The sequence below is a fragment of the Lepisosteus platostomus genome, chromosome 1 (genome assembly GCF_059453375.1).
Source record: "Lepisosteus platostomus isolate fLepPlt1 chromosome 1, fLepPlt1.hap1, whole genome shotgun sequence".
Taxonomy (NCBI): Eukaryota; Metazoa; Chordata; class Actinopteri; order Semionotiformes; family Lepisosteidae; genus Lepisosteus; species Lepisosteus platostomus.
Genome location: NC_142611.1, coordinates 53221131 through 53228588, shown reverse-complemented (window position 1 = coordinate 53228588; position 7458 = coordinate 53221131).

Sequence of the window (7458 nt, the reverse complement as noted above, 5' to 3'; positions counted from 1 at the left end):
ATAACATAAACATTCTTGTGCTTGGAAATAAATGCGAATAACCGTTGGTGTACAGTACATTGTATGTACTGTAGACTAATGTTTATTAAGAACCAAATATTATAGTTAATATTGTTTGAGAAAAATATTATTTATTCATAAATATTTTGGACTTTAAATATTAGAATAAATATAATAGCATATGCATTTATTGTCATCTGCATTATTGTAAAATATATTCTAAAAATAGATGCAACTGGAAATGTCATGAAGGTATCATAAAACAACTACAATATCCAATATAAAAACGTCACGTTTTATTTCCATTTACTCGTTTAATCTTTTATAATAAATATGGATAATCGAAAACGTTTTATTCATTTCTATCAATGACATGTTTGATAGAACAAATTATCTTTAAAGCATCTATAACCACCAGCTCTAAAAAGGGTAAATCTATGAAGCCTTATGATGTTAGCAAGCTTTGACAGATTGAACACCCTCCATCACGGTGCATTTTGTGAAAGCTACGTAGACAGTATAACATGCACAGCTTTTTTTCCATCAGAATTGATATATGACAGTCTCCTAAAACAAATGTATGAATTATTTTCCTTACTTCTTCTCAATGAATTACAGAAAGCAAGAACACTGCCCATACAATTTGTCCAAATTGTCCTTACTGCGAAGGATAACACAACATATGCAAGATAAAACAGATTATGTATCATTTTAAAACGGGGGTTAATTTATTATTAATTACTAACAAAATTACTAACAAAATATAATTAGTGAAAAAAAATGAAATCCTTTAGAAATGTATTGGTATAATTATAATAATACTAAAAAAAATCATGAAAGTCTCCTGCAAACTAAGAGGATGGGTAAGGAGCAGACTGGTTAAGGATGATCATGAAAAAGCTACAGAGCTTAATGGCCGAGAAAGGAGATAAGTGACATGGAGGCAAAAGGTTTTCTGTTCATAAGAGGCCAAATTGCAACTTTTTGCTATAAATGTGATGTTACATTTGGTGCACATCCAGGGCAAGGTATCATCCAGTCAACATCCCTATTGTCAAGCATTGTGATGGCAGCATTATGTTAATGGAATTCTTCACACCAGTAGGGACTGGGAAGCCCATCAAGATTGAGTGGAAAATTAATGGAGCTAAATAAAGGCAAATCCCTAAGTTAATACTGCTTCAGTCTGCTAAATACCACAAATCTGATGGAAATTCATCTTTTAGGAAGAAAATGATCCAAAGCAAAAGGCCAAACCTATACTGAAGTGGCTTAACAAGAAGAACATGAATGTCCTCGAGAACAGTAAAAGTCCTGACTTTTTCCATGATAAGACTTGTAAGTTGCGATCTATCCATACTTCCCAATCAATTGTTCATTGCACCTTATCCAAAAAGTCTTGTAACAGTAATTGTATTCACTCAAGAGGAATAATACTCATGCAATCAAGATAAGTTTTTAATTTTCTAAGCAGTTTTCTTACGTTGGTGACCAGCAAAAGGTCAAAATGCTAAAAGAGAGACAAATCATAAGACAAAATCCAGAAATCAAGATTAAAAAGTCAAGCCAAAAATCCAAAACCGAAGGATCTGGAAGATCCAGGGAGAATATCACAGAGGGAAAGGTATGGAACTCACAAGGTTAATCCCAACACTAAACAAAGTTCGAATAGAGAGCGGGGTTTAAGTAGGCTGGGGAGAGGAGGTGTGGTGATGTAAGAGGACAGGGATTGATTAACGAAGTTTGGTTGATCTACGCCTCGGCTGAGTAGATGAGGTAGGCACCAGCAGTTTAGGTGCCCTCTGGTGGCGGGATGCTGGAATTGTTACAAGTTTTCGCTGACATGAAGCTTCGTTCATCATAAAACTGTTGTTTGAAGCATGTATGTTTTGATTAAAAATATTTTAAATTAAAAAATACAACATCATCATACATTGAATACATCATACAACAATACATTCATCATTGGTAATACAACAAAATATATTTAAAGGAGATCAACACTTTGCGAGTCACTGTACCTCCTTTAGTCGTATGTAGCTGGGTAATAATAATAATAGCTTACACTTATACAGCACTCCACTCAAAGCACTTTACAGGTAATGGGGACCACCTGGATGATGCAACAGCAGCCATAGTGCTCTTTTCAAGAAAAGCCCTGGGATTTTTTTATGACTACAGAGAGTCAGGACCTCGGTTTTACATCTCATCCGAAGGACAGCACCTGTTTACAGTATAGTGTCCCCATCACTATACTGGGGCATTAGGACCCACATGGACTGCAGGGTGAGCGCCCCCCGCTGGCCCCACTAACACCTCTTCCAGCAGCAACCTTAGTTTTTCCCAGGAGGTCTCCCATCCAGGTGCTGACCAGGCTCACACCCACTTAGCTTCAGTGGGTTGCCAGTTGTGAGTTGCAGGGTGATATGGCTGCTGGCTGTAATCTGAGTTTTCATTCAACTGTTCTTTGAAAGTTGTTAGAGTATCTGCTTCAATACTGTGCGTAGTTAGCTTCTTTCTAACTCCCGCAAAATGTTGTGTAAAGATTTCTTTCCAGTTTCCAGTCTTATAATGCACTTCTCTTGATCTTTGCAGCCTACGCATCCGGACGCAGCTACCCACCTAGACAACTTTATGAAGTCTCCTATTAAAGGAGCCTCTTAGCCAAATTACTCTGAATTTACACAGGTCCAAGCAGCTTAGTGAAGGCAAAGAAAGATTATTAGAAATCTCAATAACACTTAATTCTAAGTGAAGTAATATGCCTTGCTGATATACAGTCATAGCTTGTTATTACTTGGTTCAAATTGAAATTTTTATTGGACGTTAAAGCTTGTATTATTGTTTTTAAATAATTATTTCCTGTTTAGCAACTTCAATGTTCACTGCATTTCATCTACTTCTTCAAGAAGGGATGTGTTTCGAACACAGATCAGGTAATTTCCATTCTTTATATGAAACAGTTATTTATACATTCATTTGGTTTGATATTTTTATACTATACTTGTCCAGTGACACATTTTGAAATTCATTAAACTTGCAATCATTACATTAATTATACAAAGTCAAAGATCTATTTAAATGTTCCATAACAAATTAATCATTATGCTCACCCTCCAGTTCCAAGTTATCTTAAGCACAATATTGTGCCAAATAAATCTTTCACAGGATTTCAATTCGGTGGATAACTTCTCTGTTGACAAGTTTTTGAGTCAACACAGATATTATGTTTTTATTATTTTTTGAGTTTGAGTTTGAGTTGACAACTAAGCACTGCTTCTGCTGTTTTCTAATGTCACCCTTCTGCTTCATTTTCTTTTGCATGTTAATACTTGGATTCCAAAGTTAGACTTGTTTAGGACATCCTCTTTAGCAATGAAAAATAATTCAGTACATTTTCTCGTTTCTGACCTTATGATTAATCATTTAGAAACTGATATTTTATTTTCAGAATACATTTATAAGAAAATTTTTAAGATTTTCAATTTGCCTTCAAATTAAAGCTTCAAGTTTTAGTTTCAAGGTTTAGCTCCCTGCATTAAGTAGGTGTTTATTTGTGGTATAAATTGTTGGTATAGATTTAGGCATAAATTTGCTTCTATAATCCTCAAATCTATACCTCCATTACGTATTTCATTTTTCCAATACAGTTCCCTGAATCTATTTATACTTCTTCATATTTTTGTTTTTTTCCATCTTTTTAATTAAATTTTGTCTATCAAGGTGGCAGTCATTGTTTTAAATAAACAGATCTGCGTAGACAATAAAGCCACTATCTTTCTCATTAATCTTTGTTCTTCTTCAGGTTTCACAACTGTAAAGCTCCCAATCCTCTATGCATCTAGTTAAAAGATGTTTGGTTTCCTTAGTTAGGAAAGACCTAACTAACCTACGTTTATTAATAGGAATGCATGGTTGTTTGTCTTGCTAACTCACATAACCTAGGTCATAATTATTCCAGTGTAGGGCAACTTCAATGTGGAATTTGCATGGTGTCCCCTTGGCTGCATGTTTTTTCTCCAGGTGCTTCAGCTTTCTTCCACTATCAAAAAGTGTGCTCTCTACGTAAATTGTTGCCCCTGAATGCATGTCTGTCCATGTGCCCTGAAATGGACTGGAATTGCATTTAGTGTTTTCTGCTTTGCACCTGTTGTGTACAGTTACTATAATTTACATTTAATCTTGGACTATAAAGGATCCTTTGTGATTTGGCAAGTGCCAGTTACAGAGCAAAAGAGACAGAGAAATTCAAAAGGCAAGACAGTACTGGCACACTATGGCTGTTGTTTCATCATCCAGGTGGATGCTGCACAATGGTGGTGGTGGAGGGGGGGCCCCGTTACCTGTAAAGCTTTTTGAGTGGAGTGTCCAGAAAAGGGTTATAGAAGTGTAAGCAATTATTATTATTAATTATTTTTATATACCCTGCTGAGTAATTCTGCTTTTGAAACAGTCCTACATTTATTTTTACATTTTTATTTTAATAAAAATTTAATATTTAACATACTGTGATATATAACATTGATAAAAATGTTAAATATAGTACAATATATAATGCAAAAAAGACAAATCCCTTATACAAGAAATTGTATATGGCCAATAACGTGATCTCTTATCTCTCTCTCTTATAAATTACATTTATTAAATTTTATTTTCCCCATGGGGCTGGGCAATGGCTGGGATTTGTACCCAGGCATTTCGCGTGATAGCTCACATGACACGTTAAGTATTCACTGCACCACCTGACGGTTTTTCAAAGTAGAGCAGTCCCACTTCAGATATTTACAAAAAAAAAGGTATTTTGCATTACCATACGTTGTAATGAAGTATACGATTTGCAGATTGGTATATTATGCGTCGTGCATTATGAATGGCTGGATCTGTATGAAACTCCTCTAGCCAGAGCTTGGCACTCATTCTTGGGGTGGAAGTGCTCCTTTGATGTCCTGGGTGTGAACAGAGTTAACTGCTCAGGGCTCATTAACAAACAGACTGTATGCAGATGACCAGGTGTAACAATGCATTGTCTATTACTAGCCTGTTCTAGAGCCCCTTTAAGGCCCAGTTAGACCCGTCTTGCAATCCCTCAAGTCACCTCTGTGTGGTGACTATGTGGTAATTAACAAGTGTCTGGGAAAAGAGGAACTTTGGTCAACAGGAAACTCAAGAACAAGGAAATAAATGCATCACACAGAGACATACTGTAGTCCTAGACATCTGTTGCCCCAACACCCATTTTTTTATGTTTGACCTTAGATAGTCAGGATCAGAAGTAGACAAAACAAAAGACAAAGAGCACAAAGTTAGCAATGGATCACATTGGCATTTTAGGTAAAAGGCCTCATTTGGCCCTTTGTGTTAAAGGTCATTGTGATCCCTGTGTGAGTTAATATTTTCCACTGAGGCATGCCAGTATGGATTATCAATTGGTTGTAGATGTTGGTGTGTATTAGTTGATTTAAAAGCCTTATTGGTGTGTCATTCCTGTTGGTTCTGTTCAATGTTCCTGTTCTGCAGGAAAGTTTGACGGTTTTCAATGCTACTGTTAATACAAACTGGTGATCATAAGGTGAGAATGGCTGGCCGTGCTATTACTCCCTATTCCAATATGGTTTGTTAATGTGAATACAACTAACAGAGATATAGAACTCCCCCCTTTCAGGTTAATCTGGCTAATACTTATTTGCTCATTTGTCTGGACCTACAAGAAAATGGAGTTCAAAGAACAATGCAAAATATCTAAAATGTTTGAACAGCAGCATTTGCATTAAGCAGAGGTGTATTTAAATAAATCAGAATGAATTCTGTTAAGTGCCTAAAAAAGAGTTAGAAATTATTTGCCATTATGTTGATAGGGGTAATACGGAAAACAATGACGGCTAAGAGAATTTTCACTTTCCGCAGACCATTTGGTAGGAATAGTGACAAAATACTTCTGTTTGATATTACAGAATTATTTTCTTCATGCTTTTGTATGTTTTCTAGTTTATGTAGTTATATCTAGATTAAATAACCTAATGGAAACTGCATGGAGTAATTGAGTATTTTGTGAAATGTAAAGACCATTTTGGCTGTTAATGTAATTAGCGACATCATGACAAAGGGTGTTCACAAACAGATTTCATCTTGTGCAGCACGCTGCAGCAGGTCCGTTCATTTGAGCTTGACATAAGCTGTTGTGAACTAATCAAGATGCCTCTGTCTTTTGAGCTGTGTCCCGGGAGAATGATTGGTGGAAGCCACCCATGTTTCATTAAAGCCGCGGCCGGCAGAGGAATCCTACTCTGTTGGGCCCCTGAGCCAGGCCCTTAACCCCAACTGCTCCAGGGGCACCGTATAAATGGCTGACCCTGTACTCTGACCCCAAGCTTCTCTCTCCCTGTTTGTGTGTCTCATGGAGAGCAAGCTGGGGTATGCAAAAAGACAAATTCCTAATGGAAGAAATTGTATATGGCTAATAAAGTGATCTTATCTTATCTGAGGAGAAAGCATTTCTCTGATTGAGCTCTCGTGTTTCAACTCCACATGAGTAAAGACATTTTCTGTACTGGAGTTTGCTGCCACTTCTCAGCTCAGAGACTATGAGAATCCCACTAGGCTGACACCAAATGCAGCTGCCACCCTTGTTCTCTTCAGAGTGTGTCAGAAGTGGAGAGATAAGGGTGCAATAACAGCCCAATGCTTCAACTGATTACCACTTCTCCTGCATGAAAGGGGTAACTGTTAATGTTGTCTGAAGAGTAAAACTACTGTGAGATGTAAAGATAACTTGTCAGTCAACAAAAGGTGTTAAGTTCTGAAAGTCACTTTTTTTAGCATAAAGCTGTGGCATCTGAAAATATTTATAGTAATGAAGACAACTGGCGAATCAAGAGTTTTACATAATAAAAGTTCTACACTGGTGCAAGTAAAAACAACAACAACAACAACAACAACAACAACAACAACAACAACAACAACAACAACAACAAAAAACCCTTGGCACCCATCATATTTCTGAGCAATCTAAGTGCTGGCACTTATATACAGTGCTGGCATCAATTCCAAGAGCGCACTCTGGCGGACAAAAACACGTACACATTTTTGTCTAATTCTTATTAGAATAAGTCCAATCACGAAAATCACAGAAATCTGCTCATTTCTGAAATTACAGACCACTGCTTTTCATTAGCTCAGCAGGATCGCTGAGGGGGGAAACGCTTTGATGAGCACCCTTGACATTACATCTAAATTTAAACCCACTGCGTAAGTAAAGGTAGATTATTTTTTTCCCCATTTTTTAGTTGTACTAGTGTTTTTTTTTCTTCAAAAAACGCCCGACTGCAGTCTGTTTAACATCGATGTAGATTTATTAGTTTTGATATAGGTGATTTTTGAAGATTAATTTCCCATTTCAATAAGTTTAACTTTAGGGATACATAGGAACACATTTAACGCTGCAATAGACGTAACCTGGAA